This window comes from Leptinotarsa decemlineata, unplaced genomic scaffold (assembly GCF_025532065.1).
Source record: "Leptinotarsa decemlineata unplaced genomic scaffold, Ldec_3_MD MMD2_P_RNA_scaffold_12, whole genome shotgun sequence".
Lineage (NCBI taxonomy): Eukaryota > Metazoa > Arthropoda > Insecta > Coleoptera > Chrysomelidae > Leptinotarsa > Leptinotarsa decemlineata.
In genome coordinates, this window is record NW_027412526.1 from 12,692,002 (window position 1) to 12,718,740 (window position 26,739).

General features: G+C 34.9%; 1 protein-coding gene across 1 annotated transcript in view; it reads right to left on the reverse strand.

The window, feature by feature from the left end:
• The window catches only part of cpx (synaptic transmission protein complexin), a 196,174-nt gene that overhangs the window by 9,761 nt on the left and 159,674 nt on the right, over positions 1-26,739 (reverse strand). The window lies entirely within an intron of this gene.

Consider the following 26,739-nt stretch of genomic DNA (forward strand, 5'->3'; position numbering starts at 1 on the left):
TTTCTGTTGAAATCTATTGAAGTCAGTGTTTCTGTTAATCAGCTGTCGCTCCCTACGAACGACAACCCTGAAAAGTCCAAACTTGTGCGAAGTCTAACCTTTCAACAGGGTTGGACTATAACCAGTGAAAATAGTTTGTCCGCCCTCTCTCTCGGCTCAAACCACTGTTTCCACTATGAGCTTTATCCAAATCACCATGTATATTCTCCGGGAAGGTCAACTGACTCGGCCCTTCATCATGTGGTTGTCAAAATCGAAAGATCATAATGGATACTTAAGATGCTCTCTAGTAGAGCAATAAGTATCAATGTAGAAGACATCATAGTGGGAGGAATGGTCATGAGGGGATGTCCCCTTCTTTGGAATATAGTTCTGGATACTCTAATTAATCACCTCAACAATAATGAATTCTACACAATTGCATATACAGATGACATAATTATCATGCAGACCGGCAAATTTGTCAACATACTGTGCGATAGAGCGCAGTGTGTTCACGAAGCGCAAATTAATAGAAACATGGTGTAAGGAACACTCACTATAGATCCATCCCAAGAAGACTGAGATGGTCCTTTTCACCAGAAAAAAAAAAGTTTATCGAGTCTAAAACCTCCCGAAATTTTCAAAAGCAAACTTAACTTCTCTGAAGAGGTGAAATACCTTGGTACTACCCTCGACAGGAAGCTGACATGGAACTCCCACCTACAGAGTAGAGCAAAAAGAGCATATGTGGCTTATGAGCTATGCCGGAGGTCAGTGGGATGCACATGGGGACATTCACCCCGGATCTACACTGGATCTACACTGCACTAATAAGACCTATGTTAACGTACGGAGCCATTGCATAGAGACCGAAAGTTCTACAAGCAGCGGCCATCCAAAAATTATATCAAATGCAGCAATTGACTTGTTTAAACATCAAAAGAGCCATGAGGACAACACCAACCGCGGCAATGGAATTAATTACTGGTCTGACCCCTTTGGACCTGTACGTTGAGGAGCTTGTGTTAATGGCCATGTTAAGATTGCGCACGGCTGGTGTGAACCTCGAAGTAGAAATGGGTTGATTGAGGCTAAGCCTATGGCGAGAAGCGCTTACTGCGCAACCTCTGCTGCAGGCAGTCAGTGATGCGATTGAACCCAGGTTTGTGTTTAATAAACCCTACAAAATACAAATAAAACAGAACACAGAGTCGGATGCTACATATGCAATAACAACATAACAAACAAATAAATAAAAAACATGACAATCTGCACTGATACTAGCCAAACCCAATTAGCTTTGAACTGACAACGTGTTATCTCAGGGCTATTACTAGAGCGCCACCAAGATTTAGCCAAAGCCTCGGTAGATAATAACATTATCCTGAGGTGGATTAAAGGGCACGACAAGAGTAAAGGTAATTGCATTACCGACTCTTCAGCCAAGGAAGCGGTTGGACTAAGAATTTTAGAACCCAGCGACACCTACGTGTCCACCAATTGTGGAACTAGCCAAACGTCACACCCATGCTCAATCCATAAAGAAATCGAATGGAATCAAAGGATGCAATTTTGCCAGAATCACCCTGGGCGACCCTAGGAAGCTGGCGCCGAAGAAATATCTGGCGATGACTAGGAAAAACCTACGCTTAACAGTAGGATTTCTGATTGGCCACTGTCAACTGAGGAAACACCTCCATATTATGAGGCTAGTGGACAAACCTTTATGCAGGATGTGTCAACGGGAAGATGAATCTGTCAGACATGTCTTATGCGAATGTCCGGAGTTATCGTCAGTAAGAGAGTGTGTGTTCGGCGAGTCTTGGCCTACACCTGCCAATATGAAAGAGATGTAGTGACCTGTCCACCTTCCTGGAAAGGACAGGACGATGACCTAGGAGGACAACTCTTTGGGAGGATGTACAATGGGTCACATGTGGCCTAAGTGATGTGGACCTACACTCACCCTCCCTACTCTACAGATACAGAACGGTCGAATGAATGAGTGGATCAAACCACTCACGCCAACATAACCGACTACCGTGCCGGTTACTAGTAGAATCTTGTTTCGAGTCGAATTCAAAATGTCTTACTATGCCAGCACGTTTCGACTAGTATATTGAGATTTATGATTATCATATGTACTCCTAATATGTTGGTAATGATGGTGAAGTTTGAATTGAAGGATTGCTTTATTTTCGTGAGGTTACGTGAATCAGTGAAGTGTGGCAATTTGTTTTTTATTCTCTTGTTCATTGTATTGATGAATTTCATCTGATTTACATATTCACTCGAGTTATCTTAGGGTCTAGAGTTAGGGTTAGAGTCTAGTTACTGTACCAAATATAATATTAAATTGAACCTGTGAATTTATGCTTCTGCATTCATGCAAAGTTACAATATTTAGTCATGAACATATTCTGAATACACTGAGAGAATTAGGCATGACTATGCCTTGAGATATAATGACACCTATATATTAATTTCATGACTGTCAGTTTTATCGATGTTGGGAAAAAGCGTTTTATCCTTATAAAGCTCTGTTGTGTTGACCTAGTGTTAAATTTTTTCTTAATTTCATAGCTTTGAAGGAAATCAAGTTTCAATTAACCTCATTTGCAACCTTGAGATTTGTATCTATAGAAGAGATAGATACTTTCACGGGAAGTGTTCAAGTGACTTGGCACATTTGATTTCACCAAGAGCGGTACATATCAGAAATACGCGACGGACTGTAGCTACTCATCGTTTTGAGGTTCAACTCAGTACACCTCGATCTTCATTGTATAAGAACTCTTTCATTTGGAGAACGGCGTTTATGTGGAATGAACTTCCCGAGAACGTTTTTCCTAATGGATTTAATCTCCAGCGATTCCAATCCAATGTGGATCACTCCTTTCGCTCAGGCACCGCTCTGAGAGCGCCTTAAGGATTTTCCCATAGTGCTTGTGTTTTCTCCAAAAAAAATTGAAATTTCGCGGGATATTTTTGGCGAAGTACATGGGGCGATGATGAAATGAATCTCTGAAGAAATATGAATTTCGATACGATTCTTGAAACTGTTTATTAGTATTATTATAATTTTTGTCTGTAGTTTTCTTAAATCCTGAGTGTATATTTTTTGGAGAGGGGTTTCTTGGGGTTTGGATTCTTGTTGAATAAAAGTTTTTCCTTTTTTATGTATATAAAGACGTTTCGTACACGGTCGCCACAGTTTTTCAATTCAATTTCTTATATTCGAGATACAATGGAAATTTTTAGTCAGTAAAAATAACCTTGTAAATGTAGAACCTTGAAAATGAAAAACTCTAATCTCATCTTTAGTATCCCATGCAATGACTGCGAGAAAGAAAACATAGGCATGACTCCACAATTATTACAAAATAGGTTGAATGGACATAAATATATGAAAAATTCAAGTACATCACTGAACAAACATTCCATTAAAAAAGATCACAACCCCAACTTTGAAAACACTAAAATATTAGCTTTTGAATCCAATACAAAGAAAATAATAATATAAGAAATGATTTATATTACAAAAAATAAAAACTCTATTAACAACAGAACAGACATAAAAGACCTAAATCAAATATAATATACATCAATAAAAATCATTCAGCCAACACAAACAAAACCAAAACCTACCCCCATCTCCCCCATTACAGCCAACACACAAACCATTTCTAGTAGAACAACAAATAAGTCAGATACAGGAAACCAATTCATGACCCTGCGCAATCATCCATCCTCATACAAATACAGGTTCACGTCTCCACTTTAACACCGAAACCGCCATTAACAATCGAAATAAAAAGAACAAGATCACAACATAAAAAAAATTTCACTATGACAGAAAAAACAAAGGACATTCACATACAGTATGAAGAAAAATATTAATTTAATATTATTTTAATTCAATAATGCAGCCTAGGTACGTATCATAAGGTAAACTACCACTGACTAAAAATTTCCATTGTTGTTCGAATATAAGAAATTAAATTGAAAAAGTTCTCCACCGTGAACGAAACGTTTTTATATACATAAAAAAAGAAAAACTTTTATTCAACAAGAATCCAAACCCCAACAAACCCCTCTCCAAAACGTATTAATATAAGTTACAAAAAAAAATTGATGGAGTTGAACTGAATAGTAAAATTGTGTCAATGGAAAAATAACTTATAGTCGTGACCCGTTTTCATTAACTGAATAGGTTGAAATGATTAGAAGCCAAAAGTTGAAAAAAATTATGACTAACAATTTTCAATTAGAAGTCTAAAATATAGTTTATAGATAGTGTATCTTCTTTAGAAAACGGAAAACTGAAAAATGTTACTGAAAATTCTCCAAATCCCTCTCTTTCGTTGAAGAACTTTCACTTGTTGCCATAGTGAAGATATGAAGTCACATTACAGATCGCTGAGCTTGGTGGTGGTATATTGAGATGCAACGATGTAACATTGTATCCATTGTATCCGAATCACTTGTCTATTCAATTACGATGTAACTATTTGCGGTTATCATTATTATTATATAGAGTCAGTGGATGATCAGTGTTTTGTTCTGATGAGTTAAGTTGAGGCTATAAATCAAGTCGTTCTTTGTTTTGTTCCCTTTTTTCACCAAGCTGGTGCCTTCTTATTTCCTTCCATCTCTTCAACTCAACATGCATGCGTTTTTTTCTCTGGGTTGGTAAACCTATACAGAACCTCCTGTTTTGAACTATGTGACTGTTGGCTTTCTGACTGATCACATCAATCAGTAATACTCGTCTGTTGAATCGTACGTAAGTACTATCAATACCCTAGTGTAATCCTACTCGATTCCGTAAAAGTTGCTTAAGCACATCTTTCACACCACGTCTTAGGTTACTCACTAGCGATGAATGTGAAGGAAATCTCACAGAGGCCAGTACGCGTTGACAACTCCATCTGACTTTCTAGTCAGGTCTAACTCCTTTGTTGAATCAGCTTTGAAACAGTTTCGTAGAACCCGATTTCATGATTATAGCACGTATCTGTTGTAGAATCCATTCTCTATTCGGAGGTGCATGGTCTAAACCAGTTCCTTCTTTACCAGAATCTACTTTCACTTGGGTCTTGAACTTCTTTTCGGTATGGTGATCAGTGCCTTATCTCTCAGCGTATTCTCCTGGGCCATAGCAACCTATACTTTTCTTTAGATGTTGGTAACCAGTCATCTCCAGGACGATCACGATCTGTCGTTGATCCTCGAAACGTGGTTTACGAGAGCTGATGAGGGGACGAGTACATGGAAATACTGTAAGGTTATGATATCAATATCTCATAGGTACTTGGTGATCCATTCATCAAAATGAAAATATGTATTCAAGAAATCTTAGCAGAGACGTGGGTATCGAGTATTACTTCTTTTCAAGCGATTATATCACGATAGTAATTGAAAAGCAAAAAATTTTTAATTGTTAGCAAATTTATGAATCGTGGTTCATATTTGAAAGTCGAGTGTGATCTTTGAACGCGTGTAAAAACGTTAAATATTTTGATAGTTTCTAAAATAATCAACAGATGTTCAGAATACACAGTCAGATACAAGAAAAAAGGTTGGGAATTATATATTTTGGCGGATACATATACTGGTATATAATGATAATGTTGGAAATCTCATTTGGGACGGATAAACTTCTTTCTACCAAATATCTGAACAATAACATGAAGAAAACTTGAATTTTTCGAAGTATGACATGAACAGCAGCAAAACCTGTTGATCCGAATTATTTCATTATTCATTATTGATATGAACTTTCTTTACACAATTTTTTTAAATTTTCATAGAATAAGCCTTGTAATATTCTAAAAAGTAGTATATGAATTGAACAAAAAAGTATTCTTTTTTTTTTGTTTATATCTTCTTGATTTGTGACGATTATATTATTGAGGTAAGAAATATCATCTCTTCAGTAGCAGCACTGGTTTGCTTCAGAATTCCATGCTATTCCTTATTGAGGTTCATGTTAAGTCATTCGGGCCGTCGGCTATCATCTGTCGATTGTCATCTATCATTCGCCAGCGCCATCTGTCATCCATAAGTGGAGCTCGTAAGAGGTCTGGGTTAGATCATCTTCCAAAGACAGATGACAACCGACAGTTGTGACAGCTTACAAGTAACAGTTGCAGGCTGGAATGACATTGAAATAATTGTTCTCCATCCTGCTGCCCTATTGGTCGAATACAAGTATGATGATATCAAGTTTTCAAGCAGCAAACTAAGGAAATTGACGTTTTTCTGTAATAGGATTTTGGGTCGATGGGAAGGAAAAAATACATCATTTCTCATTCCGTTAGATGTTCGTCTTCCGGCAAGAATACATAGTAGTTCATTTTCCAAGTATGAAAACATGAATGTTTTCTCAATTTTGCAACAGTTGTGCGATAAACAAAAGAAAAAAGAAAAATTATTGTATGCATATTCTAAATAACCTTTTTCTGTATTTCGAAAAAAACCCACTTTTTGAATTCATTGTCGAAAAAAATATAAAATTTGACAGAAGATGCAAACCACGTGGGTTAATTCATATCTTGCAGATATAACGCTAAAATAAAAATTCTAATAAAATATAAAAAAACCAATATAGTGGATTTTACTGAAGCCATGAAGTAAAACTATTACCAGGTTATTTAAATGTTGAGCAATACATACTGCATTTATTGTGATTTTCAGGATTTATTGTCATTTATTAATCAATATAGAAAATTGTACTAGTGCTATTCATGACGCGCGTCTTCAGAAGATGAAAAGTTGATGTTTTCAAACTCTTGAACAGTTGAACAGTAGCTCAAAAACCAAAACAGAAGAGTGAACAGTAATCTTGGCAACAATGAACACAGTCTTCAATATTTCATAGTCTAACGGCATTATGACTTCGAAATATTCGATCTCCTCACTTACTCGCTGATGAATATTGCTGAATTTCCTTTAATCATGATGTAACAATGTCACAATGGAGTGTTGCTTGAATAAGTTATGGATTTTCGTCAAGTATCAGTCAATTCTATTACATAGTTAATCTACTATTTCGGGCGGAGACAAATTCAGACGTTTAAAAATCAATAAAATCTATTCAACATAAATTGAGACATAAATAGTGTATCTAACACGATTTTGCGACTTTGTTTTATACTTTTTCAAATACTTTTACGAACTCATTGAAAAAAATTGAAAACTGAACCCTAGTTTGTAGAAATTACTATCTTTCCAACTCAGATAAAACTTAGGATTATCCTACCCGAGGATTTTATTTCCTTCTAGGAGAATGATTGTTCCCTAGTAGTGAATATGTATAATAAATGTCAGGATCCAATTTATTCAGGCTAGCATAAATTCAGGAGTGTGGTTTATACACATACATAATGTAACTTGCAGGCTTGGATACACTTCCGTACATTCAACAAACTTTCGAGATAAGAACGTTAAACGAGAATAAGACGTTCCAAGTTGTGAACAACATGAAAACAAAACCGGTTAAAAGTTCCTGAAGAAAAATATTCCATTATAGAATTGTGGGAGAAGTTGGCGGCAATAAAAACAAACCTATGATGAAATATAGTTAGTTCACTGTAATAATATAATACCAATATTGTGGAAATTGTACAATTATTATTCATGGATAGGGTTATTATTTTCCATCAAGTAACGGTTCAGAGATTTCATAGTTTATTCTTCATGAAATGTACTTTCAACTGGTATTTCAAATCTATACAACAGATTTCAACTGAAACATTATGAAAAAAAATATGAAAGAAGTAATATTGGCAAAAACTTCTCACCCGGATTTTTCATGGGAATGTTCATTAGTGAATATAGATTGAAATACATAACAAATACTGGGGTGAAACTCGTAAAAAATATTAAAAATTATGAGGTTTAGGGTTGGATCCTGAAAACTTTCCTTACCCGGGGATTACAAAATATCGATGACGAATTGAGAAGGATACTGAAACTCATCACTAATAACCACATCGAAGACGAAACTTGGTTACAGCCATCACTTCTAGTTTCCAGAGGAAGATTAGGCATTCGTTCAGCCATTTCACTCGCTTTGCCATCATTTTTGTCATCATTTTTTAGTGTTTCCATTCTGATAGCAATCATCTTACAATACCCAAAGCCAATATGTGTTTGTGGTTGGGACAAATCTCTTTGGGAATTTAGAAGTGACCAAACAATGAAAATGAAAATTGAAGACATGCAACTAGTATTTTACTGAAGACAGCTTCTGACACTTTGAAAAATAAGGCTCGTCTTCTCGCAGTAACTGTGAAGAAATCTGGTGCGTGCTTAAATGCTGTTCCTGTAGCATCACTTGGAACTCTATTGGGTGGCGACTCTTTCAGACTTGCCATCGGATTTCGACTTGGTACACCACTATGTGTTCAACACTTTTGTAAATGTGTTGCATTTGTGGATGAATCAGGTACTCATGGGTTGAGCTTTAACTTCTGCAAAAATTCCTGCGATTTTAGAATCCATAGACACAAGTCGAGACGACGGAAAACGGCCGGATGGTATGACACTTGTTCTATGGAAAAACAGTAAATCTGTTGTTTGGGACTTTACTTGTGTGGATACATTAGCAACTTGCCATATTTCTGCTACTTCTGCGAAAGCCGGTGCTGCTACCTCTATTGGAGAAACTTCCAAACTACGGCAATATCAGAATTTGGTAAATATTAAATTTTTCGCTCAATAGCTGTTGAAACTTTTGGTGTTTTTGGCTCTGAAGTTTTATCTTTCATCAATGAAATTAGAAAAAAATTAAACCCACGAATCAAGAGCCACATCTTTTCTCATTCAAAAAATTAGTATAGTCATCTAAAGAAGAAATGTGGCTTCGTTTTTTGGTACTCTTCCTGATTCTAAGAAACTGATGAAATTTACATGTTTCCTGAAAGCCAACTTCATAAAGGAAATAGGGGTAATTACAATTCACTTTATGGAAATAAAACAAAAGCAAATGAAAAAATATTTTCTTTCAGCAAAATTCTGAAATGGTTTTCAAAGATATTTTGAATAGTTCAGTAATAAATTCTTCAGTCATAACCCTTGGGTTGAAAAATATTGGTAAGACCTGTTTCATGCACAGAGTAATCCCATGTTTATCAAACACGAATATTTGAAAAAGGATGAATTTATGAGAGATAGCAATACTAGTATTTCTAGTACGAAGGGTGCTTTAATCAAAGCGTTTGCAGGAGTCATCAGGGAGTTATGGTCAGAAGATTCATTTGATAGAGTAGTATATACATGAAGAAGTTAATATAATTAATGACAAACACAAACCAACCTTTACGGAGATTGACAAAAAATTGAGCGACAGCGGCAATGCACAAGAGTCATGGCTCACATATTTGAGGATGCATAACTCTAAGATTGTAGATAATTTCGTTGGTCAATTGAAATCCACGATGGAATGCACACACTGTGGATACTCATCAGTAACCTTCAATCCTTTTTGGGATTTGTATCTCTTCCTACCACAAAGAACCGACCAATTGAGTTTGTGTCAATGCTTGGATTCGTTCACAAGAGAAGAAACTTTGGATGGAAATGAAAAACCGATATGTTCGAAATGCAAGGAGAGGAGAAAACGCACAAAGTTTCCCATATTTTAGTAATTCATCTGAAAAGATACTCTCCAACGGAAAGATTTAGAGGCACATTGAATGTTGTCATCGAATTTCCTCTAGAAGGATTGCATATGGACAATTTTGCAGCAGAAAATGTGGCTACTTGTTGTTGTAATCTATATGCACTTTCAAATCACAGTGGGACTACTTACAGAGGGCATTATACAGCATACTGCAGACACCCGTATACTGACATGTGGCACAAATACAACTATTCATACGTGTCACCAATTTCACCAAAATCGCTTGTGAGTGGAGAAGCAAGCATACGTCCTCTTTTATGAAAAGAATGGAACAAAATCGCACCTATGAGATAAGTGAGAAAAAGTTTCTTCATGCTCCTATACCAATATATTCGATATTTATATTCAATTATGTATTTGTATTTGTGTAGCTCATGAGTTGAATTTATATTGTTTTTCTTTTCGATAGTTATATACTATAATTGGTAATAAAAATGAAAAAAAATAGATAGGTAATATTGATGAATTTTCTGATGAAACATCAATTCTCTGGCATAATACAAACTTTTCAGAGCTCAGCATTCCAGTCAAGGATGACTGGAATGATCTAATATAAAGAATGAAATTATATCATATTTAACGAAAAATAAATATTGGCAATTGATTATAACCTTAAAATTGCAAACTAATGCAAATGCTCATTCAGGTCGTTACAACAATCAAATTGTCTCTGAATTGTTGAATATTGGTAGCTTGAAAGGAGTTTATTCTGTCCTGAAAGTGCAAGGTAATGTCCTACATCATTATGAAGTCGATGATATCCCATAACTAAAAATCAAATTCTTTCAGAGTATCATACCTTGAACAAAGCTGAAACGAACGACAAGCAACATATCTGTCATCACCCCCTTTGCCCGTAGACTAGGTACTTACCAACCGCATCAAATCAAATCACTTTATTTCTTTAATACAACATACAATTGTATAAGAAAGAGTCATGGTTCCAACCGCATGGTAGTACGGTCGGGATTTGAATGAAGAAATGTACAAAAGGAAAATAACAGTACATGTTACATGTTTACATGTAACATGTACTGTTATATGTTTACATAATAAATATGCACACACATAGTACACAGAATATTGACTTACATAAAAATACAGATTCACATTGAATAAACGTTCAAGTTAAAAGTATTCATTTATTTAGAGTATAGACATTTCTCACCCAGGTATCCTTTGAGTTTTTTTTGAAAGTACGTTCATAATTTGAGCTTTTGGTGGAGGAAGGTAAGTTGTTGAAAATCTTTGTGTCGATTCGAGCTGGAGCTTTATAGGAAATATTGCGTTTAGAGAGTGGTAATCGTAAATCATCCTTACGACGTGTGTTGTATTCGTGGAAATCGTTATTTATGAAAAACGAATCCATATTTTTGAACACAAAAATACAGACTTGAAATACGTAGAGGCCTGTACAGGTCAGAATTTCGAATCTTTTGGAGATTTCTTGACAACGAGGACGTTATTCGACAGTGTAGAGTATCCCCATTGGCAAATACCATACATCAGTCGATTTTCAAGTTGTGTGTAGTATAAGTTCATTAATCATTGCTGTGTAAAAATAACTTTGAGATTTCCGAACATATAGTGAAAAGATGAAAGTTTGGAAATCAGGAGCTTGCAATGTTTTTTACAATCTGAATGTGAGTCAACGAATAGTCCTAAAGATTTACAAGCAGAGATGTGTTATTTAAAATTATATCTACATCTATCAATTCCCTCTGATGACTATGGAATTTCACAAGGTTAGCTTTATCTGCATTGAAATATAGAGTGATCTGATTGAGCCAAGAAGTTAGTTGGCATAGAGCAGTTTCACAGGTTTCTTTTAGTTCTATTTGATTTTTGTTTGAAAATCAGTAAAGAAGTGTCGTCTGCATAAATAGTCACCTCAATATCTGGAAAAGAATTTGCGATTTCATTTATGTACAAAATAAAAAGAACTGGGCCCAAAATAGATCCTTGTGGAACACCTATATTAATATCGGTATTAGCAGATGTTACATTACGAATTATATTATTTTGATGATGTATCTGAATGGCCCAAATCTTCGTACAAGGAAATGAATTTGACCTACAGCAAGTGGGCATACTTAAAGAGTGGCTGTGACTCAAATAATCTAAAGGAGCAATTCATACAGGCCCGTCTTCACTTACCTACACAGAAGGTTCATGGACTCACACCAATCAGAAAACAACTATTTTCCTTGATTAAATAGAACTGGCCGAAATTGACGAAAAACCATATCGTAACTAATTATTACAGTTTATTGTCTTATTTTCACTATAAAGCGTTTCGAAAAAACCTCGACACGTGTTTAACTACACAATAGCATCTTCACGCTTGAGGAAGCTATTGTATATCGAAACACGTGTCGCGGTTTTTGTAAAATCCTTTATAGTGAAAATCATACAATAAACTGAATTAACTAGTTTCAACTATTTTTGTGGCTAATACCACGAAAGGCGTTGGATTATATCCGACAGGTGTCAGTGAAAGATTTTTCACAGAAGAAATTCTCTCAAATGCTTTTGGCGATATAAGTACAAATGCCGAAATCGATTCTCAATTATTGGAACGAACACCCAGACACAGACCTACTGTATAGGTAAGTGAAGACTGGCCTGAACGAATTGTTCCCTTAGATGATTTGATTTATAGCCAGGCTTCGAGTATGGCCATCAACTGATACTGAGTTCAAAAATGCAATGATGTCTCGTTCAGTAGGAACAGTTCCAGTATACATTATGATTATACTATAGATAATTTTACTATAAACCTATGTGATGAAATAGGAGATTTAGGCATTATGTTCGATAGTAAAGTTCATTTCACTGCACATATCGATCAAGCCAAAAGAATGCTAGGTTTTATTTATATATACATTTCTTCTTTGAAAATACCATTCAATTCATATATCGGAACTTGGAGGGATCCTTAATTGGAATCCAATTGACGAATATCAAATAAATTCATAATATTGAAACGGTACAAAAAAAATTATAAAAGTCCTGGGTTACAAAATTATTGGTATTTACTTTGATAAAGGGATAGACCCCAATTCATTATTCAATAAATTTGATGTAATTTATCTGAAAACTAAGAGAGTTTTACTCCATATCGAATTTTTATTGAACATAATACACACCAAGGTTAACAGCAGCTTTCTATTAGGCTGATTAAATTTTTCGTGCCGAGACTGGAAAGTAGTAGAAGTAGTGCACCATTTTATTTGGATAGTCTCCAAAGTAATGTAGGTTCAAAATCACCTACATTTATTATGTGCAGTAGATTCATGGAGAACATTTGTATGACGTTCATTACGATTCCATTTGTACAATCATTTCTGAAATTGTTGAACGTGTGTAACCTCTCTGAAGTAGAAGGAACATGGATGAGGCGGAAACAGAAATAGGAAAAAAAGGGAAAGAAAAAATAAATGAATTTATGAACTCATGGGTGTATTTCATTTAAAAAATATTGTTTGAGCTTAAGATAATAGGGCCGATTATACAAGCCGTTTTTTTCAGCTGATCCCACTATTGCTATCTCGGTAACGGTAAGACCTACAAGGTCGGTTGAATTGAAAGAATATTTTCTATTTTGGTGAGCTAGAATGATTTTTTTTTCAGATCGGAAGTATTAGTGGTTGTTTTTGGAATATTCACCAAAAACTAAAATTATATTTGAAATTCATGTCGGAGACTAGTTGAGATTTTCTCAATACGACTATGCCAGGACAATGGATAGAACACAATGGCCACCACGTTGACCTGATCTTTCTAGACTTTCCATTGAGATACTCCATTAAAGACAAGGTATTCCGCTGAACTTCTGACAATATCGACGGATTGAAAGAAACAATAAGGACGGCTTGCGTGGCTACTCCACAAATGCTGGAAAATTGCCATAAAAATACGACTGCAAGAGCGAATATTCTTTGAAGATACTATGGAAAGTTTTTAACGAGGTCCAGAAAAAACAACTGATAATAATTAGGTGCTACTTATGTGTTATTTTGGTTTCATGTAAAATTCTGAATTATAAAACAAAAGACTCAAAATTAATGTGAGAAACCACACCGACGGTCTTGGGCCAGTTTTTTATAGTTTGGTTCTCGATAGGAAGAAGAAATTCAAATGTTTCTTCTAAGTGGGCATCCGTTAATCTCGAACGATATGTGTTTTTCAAAAAATGCATTTTTGAGAAATATGTTTCACATACGTATGTTGAGCCAAATATAGTGGCCACATTCATAGCTAGTTTCTTGCAATTTTCATGTTTGGCCTAAAATTATTCAGTGGATACCGTTTTATACATTTGCAAAGACACATCTTGCAAATCAATTATCTCTATTTGAAGTGATGGCTTTGACAGGTTCAACAACTTGGCAGTTACATCCTGTCCATTCTGCCGCAACATCAACTAATTTGCACACAGGCTGGATAGGAAACTAATCAAACTATATTAGTTGTAGGTACTTGTAAAACAGGTTAACTAGGCAACTTATTGAAGTAAAATAAGAACTAAGTGGAATTATATGACTCAAAAAATCATTTTAAATAATAAAGATATAGTATACTTGGTATGCAACACATTACAATATTTGGCGGTCCGAGGTTCGACTTTTCGCGGTCAGTTTGCGGACCGCGGTCCGCTGTTGCTGACCGTTGACGTAGATGGTTAGGAGTATTTTGACAGTTATTTGTTTCTGTTTGTTACTAGTATATTATATGTTCTTCCGATATGTATAGCGTTCTAAACTCCAAAAATATTGTTCCTACTTTTTTGAGGTAGCTTTAGCCAAGAAATGTATGACCATACAGTGATGATGAGAAAAATACCGGGAAATACATGTATTGTAATACATAGCTGAATTTCTTATCATGGCTACAAAAATCGATGAAAAAAACGTACCTGAAAAAATAGAGTTGATGATGAAATTTAATGAACCGAACGTCGCAAACAATATTGAAAGTTCCCCTGCCTTTTTTGATATTATTCGAAATGGAGGCGATAGAGCTGAAACACAAAATTCGACAATTCTAGTTTTTGGCGAATATTCCAAAAACTACCACAGATATTCTCGATCCAAAAAGATATTATTCTAGTTCCCCAAAATAGAAAACTTTTGTCCAAGTTAACCGTCCTTGTAGGTCTGTTTCCGAGATAGCAATAGTGATAACAGCTGAACAAACGATTTGTGTATGTTAAGTTGTTAGTGTGAAAATATTTCCTGTAATTAGACACGTTCTGTTGAAAATAAAATGCTTTCTGTTGTTCCTCTTCTTCCATAACATCCTGTCTGGCGTAGAACTCCCTCAAAGGGAGTCAACCTGACTCCGTTAGGGAGTCGCTATAAATTAACGGACTCCCTACTAGAGTCAATTTGACCCCGATTAAGATTAGGTCTCCTTCTTTACCAATCAACGAGCTGCGAACTGTTTTCCTGAAAAAATGGGTTATAAAATGATCATTCTTCATGCAAAGTATTTTTTAAGAACTGTTTCTTATTGGTGTATCAGACCTCGTTGATTTCCTTCGAGATCTAAAAATCACACATGGAAACTCAAGACTCATTATAAAAAACTCACGCAAATTTCAACTTTAGTAGATTATCGTTCGAGGAAAACAACCCTATTTTATTCATTTCAAAACACCTTTAGAGCTAGAGAACATGGTTGGAAAAATAACCGATATGTGGACTTTTCACGAATTTAATTTTTCTCAGATTGTGGAAGGTGAATATCTCCAAAATGGTGGACAGACATTTCTATTGTACTATTTTCGTTAAAGTAATCTAACTCAATCGACAATAAATTCAAAAAGTTACAGTCACTACACACTACACATATTAACATATTATACACTGAATTTCTCCGCCCAGTCAAGAATATTCAAGAGCATTCGTAAGTATTTCAAAATATCTCGGAACATTCTGGAATGTTTGGGAATAGAATGGAACACTCGGTAATATCTTTGAATATCTCATATCATTGTGGAATTTTCAACAGAGTTACATGGTGTGGTTATCCTCTATTTTCCATCCATGAAGTAGGTTTCAACTTTTACTTGATGAGCGTGCTTTTGCATATACAGTGTCACACATAAAATTCGCAACATGTGGAAGTGTTTTTGATAATTGATTCTGCAGTGAAATTTGCTAGAGAAATTAGTAAAAACAGCTTCTTTTCTTTAGTCATGTCCTACTGTAAACCTGTTAAATTTGATTTTTTTTTATTCTCAGAAAAACAATTTTTTTATGGAAATTTCGAAAGATTTCAAAGAAAAAGTGCTCAGTTTTTCATCTTTTTCCTAAATTTGAAATCTCTACTGTCTTTTCGACTTCTTTCCAATTGTTCTTTATTTTCGAATCTTTCATCATACCGATTCGAACGGAAAATGAATCAAATTTCATAAATCTCATGAATACAAAACTTCGATATCATATCTTGCCTGGTACCAGAAAGCAAATTAATGCACCTTCAAGAATTTGTATCCATTGTTGCAAAGTCTTTTCATTTCATTGTGGAACCGATTTGTATTTCAAAGAAGAGGAAGCGTGTCGCATCGGTTTATCAGGCTGTTTGAATCTATTTTATCATGCGATAGTTCTAATTAGGCGATAATTCGTAAGATATCTCAATCCCAAATTGTACTATGGTATAGGCACTTACCAAACTAGACAAAAATCAAATTTGTATACAAAAACAACTGCAACTAAAAGAAATCTTGGCCAGAGAAATCACTATTACTTATGCCAAAGGGTATTCAACCATGTTCCTGAAAAATTTAAAAAAGAAATAATCATGACGAATTCTATCAGTGTCATCAAAAAAAGGATGAAAGAATATATATTCAGTTTGCAGAGAAATAATGTACATGATTTCCTGAATTGTAAATGAGAAATATACATTAGATTTAAATTCGTGTTATCAAATAAATTAATCAATTAAGGTATACATATGTAAAAGGAATAATTATTTAATTGCCAACTGACATGGAAATTGCATTTTATGGCTATGATACATGTGTACTCACCGGATTCCCATGTACAACCTCGAGTTTCTGTGGGATTCATGTTTGTTTACTGTAGGTTTATTCTGTAAACTTCACCATATCCATGCACTTGGTAACTAAACATTATCACTAATTCTATAGTACTCTTTCAATTTAATGATCTATAATATGCTTTTAGTATTGTAATGATTTATATTTACTATTGTTATATTTTTATCTTGTTTTACAAATTTTACTGCATCAATTTTATCTATGTTAAAAAATTTGCAACCTACATTGTATTTCATAATTTTAATTTAGAATACTTAAGGAATAAAATAACTATTAATAAACCACCCTCACCGCGGACAGCCAATGGCTTTGCGGTTTCTCTCCTTGTTTATTTGTTCTACATAGTTTATAAGATATAATGTTGAATTTTATCCAAATAAACCTTATTATTATTATTATAGTATGCAATTTATTGAGCATGAAATGCTGAACGTATTCATTTAATAATGAATAATATGAAATACGTTCAATTCTGAACAAATTCGTCATAATTTTCTTTAGATTATCGTTTCTTTCAGAAAAGTAATCTATCTATATCTATACTGATATAATAAATGTGAAAGTTTGAGAGGATAGATAAAGCAGGTTTGTGGCTCTTTCACGTCTAAACGACTGAACGGATTCAGATGAAACTACATAAATACAGTTTATACATCAGAATAACATAAATGCTACAATCAACAGATGTTTCGTGTAATGATAAATATCGAATAAGTCGGAAACATTCTTGCTCCCTGAGAGCTATCTTGGCGTGCGCTGCCTAGACCATTGAAGTTACATGAAGATAATGTACCGTAAGATTGTTCATCTAAAATAGTTCTCAATAAAAGTCCGCGATAGCATATATCTACCTCGTATGTGGTAGCCACTATATGCAAAATACTCAGCCATAAATACAATTAAATTGGATACTTTTTTACAATGCACTTTTTAGAATATCTGTCAAATTCTTATTTGACGCAACGCAGTAAAGCATTAAGCATCGCGTCTACTGTAAGACGACGGGAGATGATGCGCCGGGGTAGAGGGGTGGTCTGAGCAATGAAGCACCATCGCCGAGAACGCCGGCAGATGCGTGAAGGCAGACGTCGTTGACGGTCGTGTTAGTTTTGCGAAATTTTTGTTATAGGTGAATAATTCGATTCTCGAAGCTATTCATTACTTAGTGCAGTTGGCATTTTTGTTTAATTACTGTATTTTGGAAGTAAAAATATAAATTACTACTGTTTCCCGCGACTCCGCTGGCGTAGAATTTGGTTTGTCACATTAACTTTGCTGACAGGCAATTTTAAACAAATAAATACAATATTGTTTCATGAACCCATAACCTCAGGGAATCCAATTTCGAAACTGACAAAATGCAATACAATCTTTGAACTCCCATTATTCCCCCTTGGGGGTGGCAATTCCTGATTCCCTTTCTTAATGCTTATTTACGCTATACAAAGAACCTACCGGCATATTTCAAGATTACGTTAATATAAGAGTGTCAGTCAATCAATACAATTCTAGCTGTTTCCCGCTGTTTTACCCGCATTACCGTAGGAACCAAAGCTATCCATATACCAACTCATATTTGTATCCGTTGAGATGTTCACGCAAGAAAAAGTAGAAAACGTAAATACATACAGTACATTCATCCATCCTCACAAACTTTACACATTTATAATAATAATAGGAGTAGGATTAGTAGAATTTCCAACGTATTTCATTCTGATCCTTTCAGTATTTTTTTGCTGATGATATTCAGTATTGTATGAGTGGATACCCATTGATTGCCTGACACTCTTATATTATCGTACAGCCGAAGCTACTGAAACAAGAATCTTGAAATATGCAGGTAGGTTGTTTGTATAGTGTACGTAAGCATTAAGAAAGGTAATCAGGAATATCCACCACCAAGGAAAATAGGGATTGAAAGATGTTATTGAATTTCATCAGCTTTGAAGTTGGAAACCTGAAGTTTTGGGTTGAAAAAATATTGTAACTATTTGTTCAAAATGGTCTGTCACGAAACTTGATGTGACAAACCAAATTCTACGCGGGCGAAGTTGCGGGCAACAACTAGTATTTTTAAATTCTGTTAGAAAGAAATTGAATATTCTCAATACTCTCACCATTTTTGTGAATTGATGCAAACTTTCAATGAAAACTAGTTCGCAATAAAATAATTAACTCTCAAAATGAACTGAATTGGAAGAGCTATCCTAATTCGAAGCGGAAGTGCCAATTCATGAGAAAGATGAAGGATATTTCCTTTGAAGTTACACTAAGGGGAATAAAATTGCACTCCTTTATTGAAATGAACGAAATTAAGGAATGGGGAAAATGGAACTTACCGAATTTATTCCAGAATTTGCTTTGAAATTAGTTTCAGTGGATGGTTATTAGAAATTGATTGCTATTCATCATGACAGTCAGCAAAACAGACAAGTGAATGATTTCAATTGAATGAGGGTCAGGAATAAAGATGAGACAGTGAAATGAAAAGATAAAACTTGCGTTTTGCCGTCTGAATATCAGAAAAGGGAATATACATAAAAGTTATTACTACAAACATGTCACTCACTTCATGCCACCAGTCGTTACTATATTCATGTTATAAACAACCATGTAAAGCGAATAATCATAGACAATATCTGAAAAAAAACTTCAACGTGGCTTGAATCTCTACGATCTACCTGTTACGTAGAGGACTCTAAACACCTAAACCACATACTTCCATAACAGACGAATGCGACAAATTCTTGCCTTTCTGGAAAGCATGAACTCAATCAAAGCACAGGTATATTGAAACTATACAGAAGAGTTCATAGCATAAACTATTATAATTGAAAGATTGAATAAGAGACGAGAATCTATACTTGTAAATGCGAAAGTCTCTGGCTTTCATTCATTCATCTCTGTTTCTCCGTACTGGTGATTCCTAGGAAGCTAAAATTTGGTATATAGGTGCTTCTTGGGTCTCAAATATGCACTAAAAAAGGATTTTTGAATATATCGACTGGGGTGCTCTCTGTGAGGGTGAAAGGGGAAAGTTTACATATGAAAATTACCTTTTCATCATTGTTTCTTCATACCGGTTATTTTTGGAGGCTGAAATTTTGTTTGTAGGTTTGTTTTATATGTTGTAGGTGTGCTATAAGAAAGACTTTTCAAATATTCCAACTGGGACACCAGCCGCGGGGAAAAAATGCGCGTTCGCAAAATAAAATTATGCGCAAAAAATGCTTTTAATATTCGGTAGGTGAATTTGTGTTTGTAGCTTCATTTTATGTTTCAGATGTGCAATTGAAAAGGATTTTTGAATATTCCGGGCCAATTATATGTCGCTCTTTCAAGAACCTCTAAAGAAAACAAGTTTGTATTGTCTACTGACAAAAAAGCTGTGAACGTTGTATATAAAGACATTCTCTAGTATATTTTGCAACAGCATTACACTCGTCAGGAGCCATGGCGGATCGCTAGTATAAAATATATGACTCGGTGAGTTAGTATTGTAATTATATTTTTCAATTTTTGAATGCTGAATGGACTTTAATATTAGTGATTATTATTATCACTAATGAACCTTCAACTAGAATTTCAGTCATTATTATGGAAATAAAATTTTCTGAATTTAAAAAACCTCCCAGGAGTTGGTTTGAGGTGTGATCTGTTCAAAATCTATGAGTTCACTGAAAATTATTCATGATTGTTGAGATATCACGTTGGAAGGATGTTTTATCATACTTTTTAATTTATTTTTATTGGAGTTCTCATAATTTGAATTGAAGGGGTTATATTTTTAGGAGTGATTAATTTTTGGGGAAGAAAGTTTTTGGCTTTCTACTACTCCATCTTGACACAAAAAAAAACAAAGATGAGGGAATCTCCCAGAGAAAAGAAGTAATCAATTTGAAAATAAGTAACTCTATAGATGGATGTGTAGATCATACAAAGAAGTAACTTTCAGACACAAACTGAAAGAAAGTCCTACTGAAACAGCTACTTTCATATAAACATTGAATTACACGAAAAAAAAACATTCTTTCGAAACAAATACTTCTATATGAACACTGAATTATACAGAAGATACTTTTCTCTACTCAGTTTGCATTTCAAACATTCGTTGTGGAATAAAAATCAGATATCATTCACATGAGTTCTACTTTAAATGAATGGTAACAAATTGCACTTACATGGAACACTGTCATCCAGACTGGTATACATCGATGTTTCGCCTTGAGAAACTTGCCCTATTGGATGTAACAATGTATGTGCACGTGCTCACTATTCGGCAGAGATCATCTAAATGAAGTATTTCCCAATAAATGTATGGACCTCCTTTACATTTTGTGATAATGGGGGAGGCCGGGATGGGCCAATTCAGACAGGAAAACTCACAGAACTACAAAAGATCGGACCGAACAGAAAATTCGGAAAAAGTGGAGGAGCACACGTTGAATATGTGCACGGACCACATGACACCGAGGTACACCTTCAACACAAACTTCACGACCAAAATCATAAGCCGTGAAAAGTGGAAGACTATTAGTCATCCCGAAAACATGTTTGGGAAAAAACGCCTGGTGTACAGATGGGTCGAAGACTAAACATAGAACGGGAGCTGGAATATACCGAGCGGATAGAAATTTAAACTACTAATATCCGCTAGGACTATACATCCATCTTTCAGGCGGAAGTGTATGCTATCTTGCAGTGTGCAAGGCATATTAAATTGAGACCTGAAAGATATGAGCGGATCCATATTTTAACAGACAGCAAAAGCGCACTAGGGGCTCTGACAAACCCGAAGGTGACATCACAACTGGTGTGGGAATGCCATGAAGAACTGAATGAACTTGCAAACAGAAACAAATTAACTTTGTTCTGGGTGCCAGGTTATTCAGGAATCACAGGTAATGATAAAGCTGATGAATGCGCTAGACGCGGTTCATCAACTTCATATATAGGTCCTGAACCAGCTCCGGGGGTACCAAAATCATTGGTACGAAACCAGATTAGGACATGGACCAATAAGAAGTACACAGAGTACTGGACAAAAGTACCTGGCAACAAACACAGTAGAACCTTCATTAGGGAACCGTCCGAGAAAAGAACCGAAGAACTACTTCAATATAGTAGGGATCGGCTCAGAATAATTACAGGGTTACTAACCGGTCATTGTCCGCTTAGAGGACACCTGAATGAAATGGGGCTGTACAACGGAGACCTCAGCTTCAGATTATGCAACGAAGGGATAAAAACAGCTCTACACATCTTATGCGAATGTGAGCCACTGAATTACAGGAGGCAGGCAATATATGGACGTACAAAATTACGTCCAGAAGAATATGACGAACATCCAACACGGAACCTGTACAAACTAGTACAGGGAACGAGACTGATGAAATGGGTGTCATGAGAAGATGCAGAATAAACGCCATAAGCCCAAGAGACTGCAGTGTTTTCTGGAGACTTGGACTAAATGGACAAGACAGACAGCTCCCAAGGTACCAAAAAAATATAAGGAACCTTGAGCACACTTAAAATATGGAAGACCAGAAAAATCAGCAGTCGCCCATCATATTTTGCAACAATACCATTCCATAGACTTCATTAAGATTAGTTAGGCAAGTAAACAACAACAGGCATCTAGATGCCTATGAGGGTGTAGAAATAAGTAAATAAAATAATATTCTGAATAAAGATGGTGGACCAATACCAATACCAATAACAGTATATTATTAAGGTTGTAAAAATAATATTTCAATTATTAGGTTTACCTGACTATTACATAAGGACACATTGTGAAATAATTTAATACTAGTAGATAAGGCAATATTATGAAATTAATTTAAGTCACTTGAGACGCATGTAAACAGAATAAAAATCAGATATCATTCACATGAGTTCTACTTTACCATTCATTTAAAGTAGAACTCATGTGAATGATATCTGGTTTTTATTCCACAACGAATGTTTGAAATACAGTGTTCAGTGTTCATATAGAAGTATTTGTTTCGAAAGAATTTTTTCTTTTATGTAATTCAATGTTTATATGAAAATAGCTGTTTCAGGAGGACTTTCTTTTAGTTTGTGTCTGAAAGTTACTTCTTTGCATGATCTACACATCCATGTATAGAGTTACTTATTTTAAAATTGATTACTTCCTTCCTTTCCTTGGAAGATTCCCTCATCCTTGTTTTTTGTATCAAGATGGAGTAGTAGAGAGCCAAAAACTTTCTTTCCGAAAAATACTTAGAAAAAATAACTTAATATAGACAAGAACAACGGCAAATTCTCTATTTGGACGAAATTTGGTATGACACTCACGACACAGTTACGAAAAGGTGGACTAATGGTTAGAGAATGTGTACGCCTAACATGACCGCAAACAAAGGATCGCGACTAATCATTGTGCATTGCCGAGGAAGTAAAGGATGGGTTCCAAGTTATTTGAAATTATGTGGAAAAAAAGTTGAGGACTGCAATACTGACTATCACAAGAACCTGGAAGCTGATATTTTCGAGAAATGGTTAGAAAACACATTGATCCCAAATTTGGATGCCAATAGTGTAATAGTTCTTGACAGCGCTTCCTGTCATTGGCGACAGCTCATCAAAGTACCGAATAAAATTCGAGGAAAGATGAAATACACAAGATGAATAACAATTTGTATTTTGAAGATTACTACACCAAAAACAACTACTTGAAGTTTAAAAGACAACAATATTTAAAAAAGTGTATGCTCTTTAGAATATTGCTGAAAAGTATGAACACACCACACTTTTTGTGTTTTCGATCCCATCGAGTTGATTTGGGAAAAATTGAAACGAATCATCAGGCGTAGAAATAATTTTCCGGAATTTGATAAGACGGTAATAAAGTCAATTGAAGAAGAAGTATTCAATATTAACGAAGAAGACTGGCAGAAAAGGATTAAAAAAGTAATTTTAGTTGAAAATATTATATGGAGATCGGACACTTCCATATTAATGGTGGAAATAAATTCATTATTGATTTAAATGACGACACTAATAGTAAAACAGATAATATTGAAAAGGAATTATCAGAAGCTTTCGAAGAAAGCTATATTATTGAAGGGGAACTGGTGGAAGGTAGGTTGCACTATATCGTTTACTTGAACTATATAAAAAATTAAATGCATTCTTCTTCAACAATCAACAATTATAACAATTATTATTCTGTAGATAGGTAGAACTGGAACCTCTGGCATCAGATGACTGAAATTGGTCAATTCATGATGATGCTAATTCGGTTAGCGAAACTAGCGTCAATAGCTTAAAAATGTTATGAAAATATTGATTCTAATAAAAATGATATTGAAACAATTATATTTCAGGGATTTATCAACTGATTTTGAATAAAAATAAAACAAATAGGACTGTTAGAACGAATTGTAGAAGTGGACGAAAAAATCAGTTGATGAATACAAGAAATGTAAATCAGGCGCCACAAATCTTGATTCAGTTAAAAAAGAAAACCACACCCACCACATGAATTAACTGATAATTACTTTCAACACTTTGTTATTTTCAGGAACAGGCCAACGAAACTCAATGAATCACGATGCAAAAAGAATTCACGCAAAACAGTTATCAATCATGTCCCAAATGTTCCTTGTTCAAATTCAAACAGAACGCCCGTTCGCGTAAATTTCGAAACAAAAACAATCTATTCCGAGGGTGTTGTTCTATCTAAATTGCAAATTTTCAAAATCAATACAGTATGCTATCCATCCGACACACCATTGACTATCAGCATCGTCTACTAACACGCTCTGAATGTTTCTCTTTGAGTTTGTTGGAGTAACTGGTATTTTATTCTAGAATCTTTCTCTATGGAAGCTGATTGAAAAAGCTGATTGGAAAAACACCATATTAACAAGTTATCTTTCAGATCCATCAACATAAATTAACATGACCATAGTACTCGTAGAAGAACGGCACATGACTTTTATACAAATTATTATTTAAAATTCGGAACATTTTTCAGCAGAGGATTAATTTTATTTGAAACTTATGTCCCCCGTTAAAGGATGAATAACTTTTTCATCCATCCCACCCCAGCCAGGTAGGGGTATCCCGTGAAGGGCGGCACTGATGTCTAAGGACTTCATGCCGTCATCCATCAGTCATGTACCCATTGGCCCATCTCAAGGCCAATGATCAGCCGAAAGGGTAGGGGAGCTGGTCTCCAAATCCTGAATGAAATGAAGATGATCGTCAAGCTGTATTTGAAACTTTACCTTCGGAATTGAAGCAAACAAAAACTTTATTTGAGTAAAACTCATTTACGCGCGCTTGACTTGGGTAGTAAGCTGGTGAATGCGTGATGAGAGCGTTACGAAAAGTGTGACCGGAAAGGCGAACGGAAGTTGAAGAGGAGGTATAATTTAGTGAAGATAGAAATAGAGAGAGATACGTTTCGTATATTACTGTGGGGGCAAGCGAGAGAAGTTCGAACACACATTTACGGTCGAGTAGGCTCTGAACAATTAGGAGAAAACTATCATACGTTGACACAAATTTCAGCAGGGGATTTCAATGTTAATTTTGCGTCCGAAGATGGACACTTGGTAAACTTTCTACAAGATAACGAGCCTACCACAAGACATAGAACAACAATCAGTGCAGTTTTCCCTAGATATCTCTATAATTTTCATTCGAAAACATATGTATCTCATTTCTCATACCATCGTATGATGTATCCGATTATGTAAATAATAAATAAAAATAAAAAATCTATAAAGAAGTTTTTACCTCAGTCGTGTGGCCTAACGCACTATCGCCTTTTTTAAATATAGGTGTGCTGGATATTTCAAATATTATATATAGATACGAAATTTGCAACCAAACACCAGAACTGCAACACTCTTCTCGATGCGCGTTTCACCAACTGGAGTCATGCATGTCGATAAGAATACTGCATTTCTGGTAATTGCAAAAAGGGTTTGTTTTGGATTTATTCTACGCCAGAGGTTCCAGTTTTATCTCTTATCATATTGATAATTAATACATATACTGTAACATTCTTTGCCAATAACAAGTCTGCTAATTTGAAAATGATAATCACAGTTATTTGAAAGGGTTATATTTATGTTATTAACTTTTTCGTTACGTTACGTTAGTTGATGTTAAAAACTCGGGATTCTATATTTTCAAGGTACATTTGTTGATTGAAAGGGCAGAGGTATCAAAGAGGAAATAAATCCCGTGACTGTACTAAATAACTTCTCATGTTGGCGCCCACTTGTGAAAAAAACAAACAATGTCATCAAATAACTCTGGAAATGCTCCAAAACGTCAGACAACGTTTCGGGACTGACTGGCAGTGAAAGGAGAACAGTTCGAGCATCTACTGTGAATCAATGTAATTTGAAATTATTAAAATGATGCACGATTTTAAATTTTTTTGATTTATGTAACTTATTCATATTATGTTTAAAATGAAGTATCATAATGTAAAATACGAGATAGATGTTTTTCCGCAAGAGGGCGCCAAAATAAACAGTAACGCAGTGAACAGATAAGTGAATGCATTCCTTATAAAATTATCCTTCTGATGAAGTGTCCCATACTCAGTACTTTTCCTATTGAAATCCGAAAGGTGATGGAGAAGAAGGTATGACAGTTGAATTGAAAAAAAACAAATGTATTTCGAAGATATTCAATCTGTGCCACATACTTTTGAATATGAGTTCTACTTTTCCCAGAGTGAGAATATGACAGAAGAAGTATAGGGGAACAGTTGTTCCGTCACATATGAAAAGTCAGAGGATTGTTAATACAATCACTGAATTATTGAGTACGATTTAAATCATTTTTGTCGAAGTATTCACTACCTATTTTTTTGCTGGTTGATTTAAAAATTTTCCTTCGAAGTTTCAAATATTGGCCAAAGTGGGATTTGGTTAGGTTGGTATAATTCAGTTTAAGTTAGGGACCATGATTATGAGTCACAATACACCCTCGAGAGTTGCACATTTTC